Below are 16627 nucleotides of genomic sequence, written 5' to 3'. Positions count from 1 at the left end.
AATTTGCTAAGCTACATTTCTGCAGCTGCTGTGGAAATCATGTTTGACAGATTGCTTTCAGGGAAGACTTTTTTGAACTTCTGGTTTTGTTACCCTTGAGAGAGAGGGTGAGTTTGATTTTTAGTGTAATTTGTTGGCCAGTATGCAGTCAGAACTGCAGATGCCATCCTCCTAAACCAGGGTGTTGCTGTATGACCCTGGCAGCATGTGGAAAGGGATCCTCATCCAGAGCTTGGCCTTAGGGGAGTTTCTCTCATGCATGTTGACTTTGCAGCTTAGGAGGAGTGAGGAGTTCAACCTCCACCATTCCCATCAGATTTATTTGCTGTACTTTATTGAAATCACTGTTTCTAGAGAAACCAGGAAACTTGTAATTAACACAGTGGTTAACAGAACCAAACTGCCAACAAATTTAAATGTAGTTGGTATTAATCTTTTTGTTCTATCACAGTTTATCTTGAACATCTCTCAGGTTCTAGTTTTACAAGAACTTTAAAGGATCACCTCCTTTAAAGCACAGTCTCTCCTCCCATTGTTCTTTTGCACCCTTACTTTGTGCTGAGAAAAATATGTGACTTTATAAACTGAGAGTTTATATTAAAAAATAATATTTTTCACTCTTTTTATTTTGGATACATACCTAATTTTTGTGTTTTCTTCAGAATATTAAAATATTTGCCCCTACATAAAGCACAGATATACAAATCTTTTCAGGTATTTTGGGAAAAGTGGGGTGTGGTGTGCTAAGGTATGAAGACCTTCATAGGTAAGAGCTGGAGAATAAACAATAGGGTAATGAAATGTGTTAATATCCAAATACGTGAAATACCCACTTCTGATTTCAGTTGTATTCTGGGGTGGGGAGGAGATTGCTGAATGCTTTGGGGTTTTCTAGGAGGAGCGTTGCATAGTGATTAAAAAGTGCTAAACTCCAATCCTTGCCGAAAAGACCGACAAGTCTGTGTTACCAGAGAGTGCTCCACAGATGGGGTGACTGGAAGATCTGGTTTGCCTGAGCCCTTTTGAATAGGGCCCTCTTTAAAGGTTTTATGGAAAGAGCAAAGGGAGAATTCACTTCAAGCAGTAAGAGAAGAATAAGGGGAGTGACAAAGGCAAAGATGAGATGCAGGGAATACATTCAAAGTTTCCAAAGAGGGCAGAATGATTTCTTCATTCTGAAAGGGAATGAAGATGAATGCTGGTGCAGACTGGGTTAGAGGTAGGAAAGGAAGATGATTTTGGCACACTGGTCATTCCTGTTTTCAACTGCACTTTGACAAAAGCTTGTGAGAACAGATTGTGGTGATTAAGATCTTTTGAGTGCAGCCCTGACAAAGGTGTGTTGACCTTTGCTTTTGTCTCTTTCCTCTAAACATTTAATAGCTTCTGTGTGCAACTAGTGCAGGTGGAGCAGGCAATGAGAGCACAGATAGACACCAGAGTATTCTGAGAATAAGAATAACAAATTTTTTACCCTGACTTTTGATATACTCACCTCACTAATCTTCCTCGGGGTTTTTTTTCTTGTTAAACACAGGACACTGCTATAAAGTGTAGGAGCTTATTGGTTCTTATATTTGACAGTTGACATGAAGAATTGAAGAGAAGGATAGAAGAGTGGAATAAGGTAGCAAATCCTAAAGCAGGTTTTATTTGGGTGCTCAAATATGAAATGCTTTTGAAATAAGTCTGCAGTAACTCCAATAGCATATTTACTAGTTTCTGAACTTGTCCATCTCAGATGAGCAATTATTATGAAAAGCTGGAATAATTGTACCCCATGAAATGGTTATTGGTGGATGTTTCTCAAAGCGTATCTCTTTGCAATCTGTTTTCCTCTTGTTATTCTTACAAATCTGGTTTGTCTGTCTTCACTCAGTTTCAAGATCATACTGGGACAAATCAATAACAGAAGCCAGGCTGTGGAATGCTAATAGAGCCATCTGGCAACGTAGTTATAGTTAGGGAAATTCAGACAAAAAAGAAACCCAAGCATCTTACACTTAAAATATCTGTAGGATGTTGAAAACTCTTTTAGTATAGCTTGTGATTTCCACAAGTATTTTAAAGCCTCCTGAGCACTTTAACACTCTTCTGGTTCTTGATAAGAACAGTGCTAAAGGCACCAAACAGCTTCTTCTTTCTACCAATGAATTGACATCATTTAACAGAACAAGACAAAGCACTGTCATAGCAACCAGCCTTCTAAAATGATGCTGCTGAATGCTGAATTGATCTGATGAGAGGTGTCATTTGGGGAAGCAGAGATGACGTTGTAGTTTTTTTGGCAGCTGAAATTGAGAGCCTAGAGAATGTGAAGCTTGGGCAAATTTGTAGTGTTTGGAACAACTGCCTGGCACTGCCAGTGGGTGTTTCTCTGGCTAGAAACTAGAGCAGGAGAGTGCTGCCAGTGTCCAGCTCCCCTCAGCTCTTGTGACTGTGGAGCTGTTCAGCAAACCCTGCATTGATGGGCTGGCACAAGTGTTTTCACCTTCGGAGAACAGACTTGTGTTGGAAATTGTGCTGTAACTTGGGGAATGTGAAAATGTGTCAGGGCCACTTTTTCCTAAACAAACAGAGGAACATTTCTGATAGTTTTGAAGCTTGAATCCTGGTATGGAGATGTGACTCTGTGGTTATCACCCCTATTTAACATATTTGACTGACGAGCATTGGTAATCAGTCCAAAGGCCAATTTTGTAACTTGCTGTGAACTTGGCTGATGATGGTTGCTGTGGGGAAGTATGAGGTCTTGGTACAGAGCAGCAAAGGAAAGGGAACAAACTTGAAGCAGTGAAGTCAACAGAGGGTGACTGAAACACCAGAAAACCAAAATGTTTGGGGTGTGGTGACAAAATGAGTCAAAACCTACAGCAGAGCACTGGTGTCATCCAGGACTCCTCTGCCTTTTGGAAAGATGCCATTTCTCAGCGTTCTTGCTGACAATGGGACACTGAAAGGGCTGTAGTTATAACATAAAATGGGTGCTATTTGAAGAAAAACTCAGGTGAGTGAGAAAATGTAGCTGCTTACCAAGCAAATTTCTCTCATTTGGAGTTCAGAAGTGAACACAGAGGTGTCAAGTCACCCTGCATTGTAGTGGTGTTCTTGGGAGAGCTGAGGGGGAGACAAACACATTTCCTTTACAAGGTGTTCAAAATCTTCACAAACACAGGATCCTGAGCTATGTGACCACAAGATCAGGGGGCAGATGTGTGTAGCACTTGCTAGTTATGCTGCTTACTGAGAGAGTTTTGTTTTAATGGCACGCTGGAGAAATACCCTCTTTGTTCAATGATGGTATGAACTCACATTGCAGATGGAGGCATTTGTGAGCTCCGTGTGTTGGTGAAATGAGCATGGGGGACTGACTGTGAGGCTGGTCTAGTAAAGCTGGAGGTCAGACTTGTCAAGAATAGTATCAACCTAATTGTGTCATAAAATATTGCCTTACAAGGAGATGAGGAAGAAAGAGCAGTGAAATGAATCCACATTAAAAGTACACGCATACTTTGCCCAAGTGTGTTCTACGAGCTTATAAAATGTGAGTATCGTGTAGCTAATGCTGCTAACACCAATGCACAGCTGTGCTTAGAACCCAAGCCTTCATGTTTATTGGAAATTCCAGTCTTTTTGGGAGTCTGAAACATGAGTTACAGTTTCTCTTGAGGTATCTTCTGTAACAGATAAGAGTTGGGCAGGCAGTGACAGAAACCAGGTTTCTTTTTCAAATTCGAAGTAGCAAGGTAGCACAACAGTTTGATTTTGAATTTGAATATTGAATTTGCTTAGCAATTTATGGACTCTGGCTCTAAAGCCTTATTGCTAGCTTGCTTGTTATAATTGTTATTAGAAGTGATGGGCTCCTTAAAATGAGAAGGAATTGTGTATTGAACAGAACTCCCATGGTGAGAATGGCAAAGAGCAAAGCACATTGCTCCTTATCCCCACTGTAAGTCTGGATGAGTGTTACAGTGTATTTTACAAGTGAGTTGGCACAACGGTGTTTTCTAGTGTATTTTTAGTTTTTCCATCCAGATGAGCATTTAGATTAAGCTAACTTTTTCTGTCAGGAATGAGTATTTTGGGGACTGGAGAATTTGAGGTGTTTCCCCTGAGTTCCAAATTTGACACAACTTTTGGGGAAAGCTGGGATTCTGCTTTCTTTGTAGCAGCCTTTTTGATTGGCAAGTAGCTGTAGAAATATCCAAAACTGATGGTTATTTTTAAAATTACAGGCCAGCATCCCTTTTTTCCCAGCCATGGGAACACTGCTGTATGAATGCTTGAAAAAACGTCTGCTTGCCTGCTTTACCTTTGCAGTGTTGGTGTGCTGTCGAGCTTGCTGCCTAGTGCTAGCCCTGTTTAGCTGAGTGGTTTGTTTCCCTCAGCAGCAAAAATGCTTCAGAGAACAGGCCAAGGTCGATGTGCTGTGTGCAGGACTGTAGAGAGGGGCTGTAACGCTCTCCTTGAGTTCTTGCAGGCTGAGGGGGTGTATGGGTGCCTAAGAAACTATGTAGCTAAAAATAAGTTCTCATTTATAAGCTCTTGCCGGACATTTGTGATAAATATTTGGGACCAAACTGCTCAGCTGATCTAGTTGTGCTGCAGGGACTGAAATTCCCCATTCCCTGGGTTGTGCTGCTTCGCTCGGAGGGGCTCTGACTGCCCCCAGTGCTGTGCTGAGAGTTTGTCCTTTCTAATGCTCTGTTTTCCACTTTTGTTCCCAGCAGCATACGCTTCTCTAAGTGGATGGGTGCTCTCTTTTCTTTGCCCGAGTGGTAACGTTCAAATGCAAAAGCTGGATGCCACAGCCCGAGACCTGCGTTAAAACAAACACGAAGTCTGAAGATCGTGTTGTAAAACTGCTTCTTTTTATATAATCAATGTTATTCAACTTAAAGTGTATCTTTTTGGTTCTTTTGGTAACACTATCTTCGTACTTACCGATGTGGTTTTATTATCCTTCCTATACCTTTTTATTCAGAAACTGCCAAGAGTATGCTGTTTGGGCTAGTCATTGTGGTGGGTTTAAGGAATTAATCATTTATCTGCTAGGTTGTTCTGAACGGTTTCGTGGTTAATACTAAGACTTTGTGGCCTGTTTACAGTAAACCTTTGTGTGTTTGCACAGTATTATAACTTTCACCTGCCATTTTAGGTTCTTATGTATCGTATCAGTTTTCCAGAACTTTCTCTGTGCTTTTGTTGCTTTTGAAGCTTCGTCTCTGGTGATTTGTATTTGTGTGATGTATGAGAAGATGTACGAAACGCTGATGATTCACCAGTGATTGGAAAAAGCTGACTTTCCCAAATCGCCGTGCCTTAAAACACCATGAACGCTCCACACACCAACAACTTGTGTGGATGCCTCTGGAGGTTTGGCTTCAGGTCTCAAGTAGTGATGGCAAAAATTTGTCACAGGCATTTCTATCTGTCAGCTGAGCGATGGCATGTACTGATTTTTTATATATTCCATAGCACTACTTTTCATTGAAGTTTTGTAATAAATTGTATGAATGTGGAAAACGTCGATTTTCTTTTGGGGGTGGTTTTTCTTGGGTTTTTTTGTTTTTTTTTTTTTTGCCTTTTCAATCTAATGTCTGAAATGTTGTGCACAGTGCATAATCAAAGGAATTGTGATATTTACCCTGGGGTATGAAGGTGTTTTCTAAAATTTGTCTACCTTCAAAGCGCTTTGATTTCATTAAAAAAAAAACTTTAAAAGTGTTTTACCTATAAGTTAGGCAGCAAAGCTTCACATCTACTTTTTTTTTCCAAAGTTCATTAGGCACCTACTGATGTCTTTAGGTGGGTGAATATCTTGGAAAATTTGATCACACAACTTACTTTATAAGTTCATGAATGTTATTATTTCCTTTACATCATTGCTGAGTTATAGCTCCCTTCTGCATGCTTTTGTAGTCCTGTGTGTTTTATATATGCACAAGTGTAATATGGGGTTGGACACTTTGTCTTCTGCACTAAATTGGGGTGTCTTTCATGTACTGATTACCCCTAATTTTGCTGTCTAGCAATGAGTGTTTAATCAGGATAGGATTCACAAATGATTTGCGTGGCTGGGATGTTGCTTGGAGTTGAACTGCATAATGTGGGCCTTACATTGTTACTTCAGTGGCTGCTATAACCAAGTTGAAAGAAGGAATGGAGTGCCAGATTTGCATTCACACAAATTTTCTGCCATTTTAATGAAGATTTGAATTTAACCATGTCCTTCCAGAGGGCCAAGGTGAGAGATTTAATGGGAAACTTTTTCTCACAATTTGTTTTCTGATATTTGCACCTTCCTTGTTGTTTTTCTTCCAGGATTTTGCATCATATTTCGCAACCCTCTTAATTATGTGCTGTCCGTTTGTGCTTGTGAAAGTCAGGACAGCCACACCCCTCCTGAGAAACCCAGACTTCAGCTGGAGAGCTTAGTTACAAGCTTAGTTACAAGCTAGATTAGCTCTCTGAGCAAAGGTGGCATGAAAGCTTTGCCTTTCAAAGCCAGCTAGGACAATGGGGAAGCAGACTGTCAAAAGCATCTAGTCTTTAATTTTATTAAAAACAGAGGAGGCTTTTCTCTGTCTTTAAAGCAAAGCACCTGAAGCTACTGTCACAGTTCTTGTGTGGGAAGCCTCAGTGAAAAGATTGTTACTTGGGGGTACTGAGTACCGTTTGATAGTCTGTGCTTTCTTTGGGTTTGTGGATTCCAGATGGAGCATTTTGGCTCAAAATTTGAGATCTATTTTAATAATTGTCCAAGAAGGGCTTGTAGAGCTGCTGATTCCATATGTGAGTACTTTCCTTTCAATGTAGGTTTTTTTTCTTTTTTTAATGCTTTCTACCACTTCTTTGATGTTGACTGATGTTAGTTTTCAGTTACATTTGAATTTGGTTTTGTTAAAATACTTAACAGCTTACTGGGGGAATAAATAGTTGTTAAGCCAAGCCTTTGTACTGTGGAGCTCTCTGGATAGAGGGCACTGGCTAGAGCCTGCTTTCTGGCTTTGCATTTCAACTCCCATAGGTGTTGGCAGTGCCAGCGCCTTCTTTGGAAGACAAGTCCTTTTCTCTGAATTTCATCCTGGCCTTTTCCAGACTGACATTTTCCAGCACTGGGACAGAGTGGCCACATGTAACTTTTTTAATGACTCGTCAGCTAGATCAAAGAGCATTTGACCGCAGTCCTTTCAGTCTTCATTAGTTTTAAAACACTGTGGCAGACTATAAAACAACTCATGAAAGGCTGATTGGCTCATTGGTGCCCTTAATTGTGGCACGGAGTCTCTAATGGTCTGTGGCTTTCTAGCATTTAAAAACAAGGAAACTTGCTGACAATTACCTGATTCATTTTTTTTCTGATGCTTTGAATCAATGGCTAAAAGTGAACTCAGGGTGAGTTAATGCGGTTTTAAAATGTGTGTACCTCGGATTGCCAGGCTTTGAAAGTGTCTCCTTGTTTTGTTATGAGGGATGTTTTGAATAAGAAGGTGGAAGAAATGCCAAGATAAATGCTGTGATGACTGCAAGGATTTGAAAAGTTGGTATTGTGGCATTGGTGTCAGATTTGTTCCCAGGCAGGGCAGTGCCCTTCAGTTATGAGGCCATCACCCTTCCAAGCTTATCCTGTCCCGTATTCAGGAGAGTTTCAGCTCTGATAATTTGCCTGTCCTTGAAATGGGGATGACATGACCCCTCCCTGCAGCCATGGAAGTCAGGGGAAGGATCTGGGTGTCCTTAGTCTTTACATCCCATTCCCCTTTCTCTGTTTTTGAGTTTTCTGTGAGTTGTTCTCATGTCACGTGCAACTGCTGCTTTTCATTTAAGTTCTCTCTTGCCTCGTCTTAAAGAGTTACACTGACAGCTTTTACCTAAAATAACTTCCCATGTAACCTCTTTAAAATTTTCTAATGGAAACGGAGCACACATTCCGACTTCACACAGCACGGTTGCAGTATGATTCAGGACTTCCCACATGTATTTTGAGATGCTAAATCTGGAAACGCATTTCCTATTTATTCCATTTGTGTTTGGGTTTTGTATTTTTATTTTTAATACCGTATTCCTCTTTCTCGGCGCCGCGTTTCTGTTCGAGAGCAGGGAGCGCTGCCTTTTATAGTGTTTAAACCTTCAGGGAGGTGCCGTGTGTCCGGCTGCGGGGGGATTGTTCCCGCACATCGCGGCTCGGTTCTGTCCCGCTGGCACGGGCGGGGCCGCAGGTGCTGGTGCCGGCGGGTCCCGCTGCCGTGCGCGGCTCCGGCAGCCCCCGGCCCGGCCGCGGCGCGGCTGTCACCCGGCGGGGGCGGGCCCGGGGCGGGCTCGGCTCCCGGGATTGGCGGCCCCGGGCGGCCCCGGCCCCTCGGCGGGGCGGGGGGGTGCGGCCCCGCCGCTCGCGCTCCCTCAGTCCCCCGCCCGCCCTCGCACACACGGGCACGGCCGTGGCTCCGGGGAGGCACCATGAGCGCGGGCACGCGCTACAAGAGCAAGCCGGGCAACCCAGGTGAGGCGGCGGGGACGCGCGGCCGCTCCGCCCCGCGGCCCGCCGCGTCCCTCTCGCCTCACGGTCTCTCCTTTTCTCTCCCCGCCGCCGCTCCCCGCCGCGGGCATCCCGCCCTGGCCGCGCCGCCCCGCAGAGGAGAAGCAGGTAGGTGGCTCCGGCCGGGCGCGGCTCTCCGGGGGATGCGGCGGCTACCTGGGCACGGCGGCGGCTTTGGCTGCGTTCATCCGGGAAACGGGCGCTTTGCCTGCCGCATCCCCCCCGGCTTGCGGCTTGGGTTGTTTTGTTTTGTTTTGTTTTTTGACGCTGCCTTTGGGTGCGTCGAGCGGGTTCGGATGGAGAAAGGCGGCGCGGGGCTGGCAGAGGCGTTTGGGTATTGGGAGCACGTCTCGCATCCCTCGCCCCTCCGCAGCACAGATGCGCAGACACAGCCCCGCTCCTGCCGCTCCTTGGTGCTGCAGCCGATCGGCACCTCGCGGGCGGCCAGGATTTGGGTGTTAGCAAACATCTGCTTTGCTTTGCAAAGCTAATAGCTGTTTGGAGACGTGCCTTTGAGTCCTGGAGAGAGAGGAGGGGTGATGCAATGGGATGACATCGACAGGTTTTTTTGTTGTCTGTTTGGTATATGGAGGGATTTAGGATGTTTGAAGAGAAGAGGGATCCTCTGCAGAGCTTGAATGCTTTGGTAAGGGGTTATCAGGGTCCTGTGTGCTCCTCAGCATCCATCATCATGATACAGGGAAGTCTGTAAATGGAAGAGCCTTTCTGTCTCACGAGGGTGGGGATGGAGGTGATGGTGAGCACAGCAGAGCAGTGCATGCGAAGAATCTCATCCTATCTTACACTTGCCTTTGGGTCCAGTCTTTCCCTGAGGCTCCAGTTCTATACAAAGCAAACACCTTGCCTACAAAAGACCCTGGTACTGCACAGCCTTTTCAGGCCACAGAAAAGCAAACCAGCTTTGTAGCAGCTTGGGTATTCACCTGGCCGTGGCAAGAGATGGTGTTTCTCTATATAACGCAGACTTGGCATTGTGCATTTTTGTGAGCTGCTGATCTCTGTGATGAGAAGAGCAAAGTAAATCTGGGGTAATAGGATAATGGGATCACCAGATGCATTTTTCCCAAGGTACTCGAAATTTTGCTAGTATTTTGTAGTTATTTGTGAATATTGCAGTTAATTCTTGTTTCATTTCTGGATGAAAGCAATCCAGAATGTGTCCTGACACTGTGGAACATCTAGTGCAAGCTGTGAAGTGGGGAGAAGCTTTGTGACCCCCCCAGAACCATGCTGTCCTTCAGTTCATGTTTTTAAATGAAGAGGGAAGCGGGTTATGTATACGGCTCCCTTCTGTGCGTTCCCTAGGGGAAGAAGAGAGGTAGAGATCAGAGGAGCCTGTTGTAGATATTAGCATAACTCCTGAAGGCTCTTGTCACACTGCACAGGCAAAGTGGGCTGGAGTCAGTACCCCAAAGAGCCCGTGTGTGCAGGACAGTGCCGTTCCTCCGGTGTGGAGGGCGTGTGTGTGTAACCGCTGTGTAACTGTGTGGGTCTTACGCTCAGCGTAGAGTGAGTCTTGCATGACAGAGCACAGTTCATTATGGATTTGGGCCAGCCCTGTTACTTTTGGATGGAAAGGGGAAACCAAGCTGTGAACACAAAGCAATCTACTAAAATGAAAGTGAACACGCAAAAGCATAAACGATTTTTATTTAGCATCTTTTAAGAGCAGGATTTTTCTTCCTTTTTTTCTTTTCTTTTTCCTTCCTTTTCTTCCTTTCTTCTTTTTTTTCCAATCTTCTTGCACCTGACAGCAGATAACAATTTAAAGGATTTACTAAAGCTATAGTTCTTGTCTTAATTAATTTTAAAAATTATTATAAAAGCTATTTTTAATGAATATGTGGGAAATGAAGTGAGCTTCTGAGAGGGCAGTACAATAGATTGCATGTAAGTAGGGTTGCCTTTGGTAAAGTCTTAATAATATTCATGTCAAAGAATGGTGTTCATCCTCCCTCACAGCTTGGTCAGGGCTGGTGCATTGTCTGGGTTCAGGGTACTCTGATTTGCAGAGTGGGCTGCTAATTACTACCATTCATCAGGAAAAAATAACGGTAGATTCTCCATCTCTCTGATTTCCAAGGAATGACCTCTTAATTACTGAAATCAGTGGAGATTTCATACTGGTCCCTGAGTGCAGAGCATCCAGCATTCCCAGGGGAGGGGTTGCGCTTTAAGAGCTTGGGCTGCTGTGGAGCTCTAAGGCTGGTTGCCTGGTGGCACCAAGCTCCTCAGTTTTATTATATCTCAGTTCAGCACCTCTTGGACAGGGATGGTTTCTCCCCTAGCAGTTTATTTACCACTGGATCACTAAGGGATTCTCATGATTGAAGCTGGGTAGGAAATGAAGCAATGACAAACGTCCCACATGCAGAGGAGTTGGTCCCACGTAGGGAAACCCAATTTGTCAAGAGTTTGACAGGGCAAGTACGGCAGATGGACGCTCTGGCAAAGCCAGAGGTGTTGCTGTGGGAGGAGTAAAGGTGAAACCTCCCAAGTACCTGGTTGAACTGGAGTCTCCTGGCACACTCCTCCAGAACATGCCAACATGCCTCCTAGCTCGTGTTGTTGGCGTGTGTGTGTTTGGGGTGTTACCTTGCTGTGTCTCTGAAGCTGGCTCCTGCTCATTCAGGCTCATGTCTCTCATGTTCTTTGAAGTCATTGTTTCTTTTTAAATCAGGAGGATGGGAACCTCTCCTTCCCAAGTTGATCTCTCCCCACCCCATCAACTTGCAAAGTTGTTTGGGTGTGGGAGCAGAGACTATCTGGTGGATCCAGTTCTTTCAGTGGGTTTGAAATTACAGGGCTCTGCCTTTTGCATTCAGCTTAGTCCCTTTTTTGCTACTTGAACTTATTTTGAAGTGAAGCTTGTCAGTAAAAGTATATTTGGGTGGCTGTGTGTAGAGAAGATGCTGTGCAAAAGGTAGTTTGATTGGAGGAGTGATTTTAGTGCGAGTCATTGAGAACTGAATTCATTGCCTTTGTTTCAGTTTGTGAGAATCTGGGTTTTATATGTTAAAAACTTACATCCAGACTCCTTTGGTTTTTTCTTATAAAAAATGGAGCAGAGATTTCTATCATTCCTGGAACAGCAGATATTGCAACAGCAGAGATGTCTTCTATCTAAAATAGCAACTGTGCCAACACAGAGCATAATTTTTAAGGTCAACTTTCAACCCCAGCCTTGCCTACCGGAGAACACAGGCTGGTGGAAATCCCCCAGTTCCCTGTTTGAGTGTGCTGTGCTGCCTTTTCTTTTTCTCTACTGTGCTTGTGGAGAAATAAGCCCAGGTGTGCTACAGGAAAGTGTATCCCCTGAAAGGCTGCGCTCTGCATGGAGCTGAGGCACCCCGAGTAGCTGTAGATACTGCCTGTCACACTGAGGACAACTCCAGTGCAGGCAGCTGCTGAGGACCAAGAACAGATTAAGAGGAGGGAAAAGTGGTGATTCCTTCTGCCTTGAGCAGGTTGAACATGACCTAATGTAACCCTCAATTTCTATGCAGGGAAAATTGATTAACTGAGTTTTGTGAAACATGTGATGAGAAATATCATTGGAGTGGTAGGTTCTTTTGTACAGCAACTGCACAACAAAGACCATAAGCAGAGCTTAGACTTTACAGAATCTCCCCAAAGTCTCTGCTGGAGTAGCTTGGAGGGTTTGTACCTGCACTGTTCCTTTGTGGCATTGCCATCTTTAACCTAAATGTTTTTCTTACAATAACAGTTCTTGTAGTCTTGTGACTAGAGGAATGTTCTTCCTTGTGGAGAAAAGTATGGAACCTGGAAGGAGAACAGACTACCACTGACTCTTTAATTTTCTCAGAATTAAACCAATTATTTTATAATTGTGATTCTTTGAGTCATTGGGAGCAGCAGTCTGGATCTGTGTTCCTGCTCTGTGTCAATTCAGGGTGGTTGCGGTGAGGTGGCTTTTTTTTTTTCCCCCTCGGAGAAAGCAAAATTATGTTTGCAGCTGTATAATGGGATATTTCACCACAGCTGGATAGTCTCTCACTGTGTCATAGCTTGCCCTGGGTGAGGCTGTTTCTCTTTGACTCCCCACATTAATGTCTCTTCCAACCTCTGTGTTTTCCAACCCTGGCCATGCATCCTGGCTACCAAGATGCTCCTGCCAGAAAGGGAGTAGCAAATTAGTCACAGAATCTGGAGGTAAATACTGGAAACACTCTTAAAGCAGCACATCCCTGCTTGTTTTCCTGATGTCCCAGTGTATCTTGGCCAGATGTAACATAGGAGTGGAAGCTTTTACTTCTCTGTGAAAAGCCTTGTGTGTTTCATTCATTTTTTTTGGCCCATTTCAAAAGACAAGGTTGGTGCCTTGCCCTCCGAGCTGGGCAGAGGCTCAGTGCTCAGAACTGTGTTGGGAGCAGTGGGACTGCAGCAGGTCAGGAGGTTCAGCCCTGCCTGTCTTTCTGCTGTGCATCTGTCCAAACAGCCTGGCTGCAGGAGGCCCTGTGTCACATATGGGCTCTTCTGGGAAGGGAAGTTCATCCTGGGCACTTGGACTTTTTTTTTTTTTTTTCCCATTCTTTGTCTGCTTGGCTACTTGGAAAAGGGCTGTAAAAAGAGGTCAGTGCATGGACTTTGTGGTGAAACAGAACTGCTGGGGAGCTGGGCACAGATTCTGTCTCCTACTGCTGTCTCTCTTCAATTATTTATGCTCCAGATGGATGAAACGGTTGTGAGGGCAGGGGAGAAGTTCACCCCTCTTGGTGCAAGTACCAATCTGCAGTTTATGGAAAGGAGAAGTTAGTGCTTCCTCCACAGGATTTTTGCCACTTCAATTTCCCTGCCCAGCTACTTGTGCACAACTCCAAAATTCTGCTGCACTTGTGAGAGTTGTACAGGGCTGTTCCAGTGTTCCAGGCACATGAACGAAATGTGTAAGCTCAACAGATGTTAGGGCTTGATCCTTGCTGATGTTAAGAAAGTAGGAACAACCTTCATTTAATCCCAAGAGGTGCTGGTGACACTTGTTCAGCTGCTGGGTTCCAGATTTCTGGGGCTTTGCAAAAGATGGCTTTCAATTGCAGAGGAGAAAATGTTGCTGCCATTTGAACAAAGGAGAAACACAGTCCCTGGGTGCTTTCAGTCTCCAAAGTCAAGGAGTCTCTTACAACCACTTATGTTCTCAAAAAGGTTACTGGCTTCATGCTGATGCTGTTCTTCATTTGATGGTTCTAGAAATAAATGTAAGAGGCTTGTGTCATGACAATTCCCTGGAAAAGCTGAGGAAAAGCAAGTCAAGAGAGAGAAACAACTGGTGGAGTTCAGTGTCTTCTAGAACCCATATTGCTCAGTTTCAGACTAAGGGGCTGTTCCTTAAATAGCCCATGAAATGGACATTTTGGAAATCCAGAGGAGATTCCATCTCAGCCAGCTGCTTGGTCACTGTGCCAGGCCAGGTGGGTGCCTGCTGTGTATCTCTAGAGCTTTGCCAAATTACTTTTATATGTTCAGTCCAAGGGGAGCCCCCAGCTGTCTTGGGACACCCCATACTGGTGGCTCCTATAATCATGCAGTTACTGCTCATATGTGCTGAAACCAAGCCTGGGGAGCTGGGCTCCATCCTTAATACTTCAGGTAATTCTTGCTGAGATGCCTCTTGGCTAAGCTGAGAGGGCTCCTCTTCTATCCCCATTTCTCTCCCAGTTCAAGTGGCCTCTGTGTTACCTTTTTTCTTATATAGCAGAGCATGAACTGGAGGGTACATTCTTTGCTTATCTGTAGCGTTTTCTTCCCTGACCAACACTGTTTGTCCTCTTCTTACCCAAGGCACAGGTTTCCCTGTGACAGTGAAACCATGCAGGATAATGCTCTACTCATAAAAGAAACGTGGGGCACCTCTAATATGTGTGTGACTTCAGATGTTTGTGAAGTGTATGCAAGTTGTTTCATAGCATACTGGAATAATTGCCATAAGGGCTGGATTTTGTGTGCGTGTGTGCATGTCTACAGTGTGGTTAGCCTTGAAGCGCAGGAAAAAATGTTTGTCTGCTGTTACACATTCCTTTTCTCCCAGAGATTTGTCCCTGGAGCTGTGAAGAGGTTTGCAGTCATCTTGTTCCCACAGAAGTGTTCAGGAGCTGGATTTGTGTGTGGTGCTGGGATCAGATGCCAGAACATATGCTCTTCATCAGTATGTATGTGTGCTGCTGTTCATCCATGACTTGGCTTTCCAGAAACACCGTTCAGCATGAACAGTGGAAGGTGGCACTGCGCCCTGAGAAGGAAGATTTGGATGTACAGTGCTGACCATAGGGGCTGGGCTGCAGGAAGTGGAACAGATCTGTTGCTGCTGACTTAAGTAAGAGCTGTCTTTGTCTTAGGACTGAATGGCGTGATATTCTTCATTCCTTCTCCTTTGTACTTCGAGTGCATTAGCTGAAATCTGTTAGGACCTGCTAACATTGAGCTCTAGTCTGCTCTCCCTTCCTCAGTCCTCACTCCCTGCCCGCAAGGCTGGTACCCAGCAGCATCACAGCAGCCAAGTGCTGGGGGTGGCTGGAAGGGAGGGTGTGCTGAGAAGATGCAGGGACTGTTTTGCTAACGAGCAAAGCTTGGCTAAGTGTTGGCCAAGAGCTGAAGAGGAAGTGAAACCCTGCACAAGCATCTGCATGGGTGTAACGCCAAGAGGGGGAGGAGAATTGTTTAATTTCTGGCTTGAGTAAAACTGTCCACTCCTGAAGTCAAAAGAAATAAGAGAAGTTGAGGCTGAAGTTGAGTTCTGGAAGAGGAATGTAGCTGTGCTGGGCAGGGCAGGGCAGGACAGTGCAGGGATGCTCAGGATGGCAGAGACCTCTCTGGATCCAGCTGTGGAGCCCTCAGCCTGCCCCAGCCTGGTGCCATGGCAGCCAGGGCCGAGCGGGGCTCAGGGTTAACGCTCGGAAATGTAGCACTGGAGGATCTTGGGCTGTGGTTCATGCAAGCCTGGAGGCTCTGTGGGGTGTGAGCCAGTGTAGTTGTAAGTCAGTCAGAGGTGGGAAGCCCTTGTTAGAAGTTAACTGCAGTTGTTCACTCAGCTCTTGAATCTGGCTGTTGGTGTGCGCCGTGGCTGATGGCAGTAGCAGCCGTGCTGGCCCTGCCCTGATGCTGCTGGGGAGAGGGGCAGCGCCTGCCTGGCCCTGCCTGTGCCGTGTGACCGCTGTGTGCCAAGGACAGGGACACCTGAGCTTTGTGCAGCTCAGCCCTTTGCTCTTCCGGGGATCTTTGGGAGTGCCCTGTTTGTCTTGCAGGGTTATCCCATGTCTCCCGGGTGTGTGTATGGAGATGGGATGGCCCAGCTCTGCCTGACTCCACCCCAGGCAGTTGGTTCTCCCAGAATGACTCCTGGCAGGGAAACTGGGAGCTGAGAGTGCAGGCTGAGCAAATAAACCACAGGATCATGAGTGCTAGCTCTTGGAGACTGGCCATGAGGAGTGAGCCCGTCCCACTGACCTCTGGATGTTCTCAGTGCAGAAGCAAGGGAGGGGAAAGAGATCCGCTCAGCTTGTGGGAAAAGAGGTTCCAAGGGCTTAACATCTTCCTTCTGCTTTCTGTGAGGCAAAGCCTGTGGCAGTACAGGTGTGGCTCAGTGATTATGTTTCATTTTTCCTTGCAGACCCCTGGTGCATGAAGCTGTGAGAACACACATGACAGCACAAGCCTTTACTGCTATAGTTTGTATTGCAATTATTTTTAAGGTTACTTCCCAGGCAAGTCACTTCACTTTCAGCTTTTTGTAAAATCTCCTTGCTGTTTCTTCAGTGTGGGGACTATTTTAATCCTTCCTGACGCACTGAGCTCATTCTTGCTGTTATACATACACACGTGTGGTCTCCTTAGATCCTGCAGTCTTACATGCACTTTTGTTTTCAAATTAATTCCATACTACATTTATTATATATTCAGGTGAAATGTGAGTCACAAAGGCATCTGCCTGCCCTGTGCACAGTCCCCTTGGCTGTGCTTTCTGTTTGGTTTAAAGCTCTCCTGAGTCTCTGCAAGTGATATGAAGTCTGGAAATGTGGGTAGGCAATACTGGAAATGCCCATCTAGACC

General features: G+C 45.2%; 2 protein-coding genes across 5 annotated transcripts in view; both read left to right on the top strand.

Moving 5' to 3' along the window:
• Positions 1–5529, top strand: part of LOC120760353 (septin-2) — a 35139-nt gene extending 29610 nt beyond the window's left edge. For 3 of the 4 annotated variants that reach the window (XM_040080455.2, XM_040080453.2, XM_040080456.2), the window contains exon 13: positions 4734–5529. The gene's annotated coding sequence lies outside the window, so the exon portion shown is untranslated. Of the gene's footprint in view, positions 1–4730 lie in introns of all 4 variants that reach the window. The other variant, XM_040080454.2, reaches the window with a different exon arrangement.
• Positions 5530–8595: 3066 nt separating this feature from the next.
• Positions 8596–16627, top strand: part of SEPTIN5 (septin 5) — a 42147-nt gene continuing 34115 nt past the window's right edge. The window contains exon 1 of the mRNA XM_040080450.2: positions 8596–8650. The gene's annotated coding sequence lies outside the window, so the exon portion shown is untranslated. The remainder of the gene's footprint in view (positions 8651–16627) is intronic.

The sequence above is a fragment of the Hirundo rustica genome, chromosome 17 (genome assembly GCF_015227805.2).
Source record: "Hirundo rustica isolate bHirRus1 chromosome 17, bHirRus1.pri.v3, whole genome shotgun sequence".
Taxonomy (NCBI): Eukaryota; Metazoa; Chordata; class Aves; order Passeriformes; family Hirundinidae; genus Hirundo; species Hirundo rustica.
The sequence above is the reverse complement of the archived record's forward strand: the minus strand, read 5'-3'. Positions and strand labels throughout refer to the sequence as shown.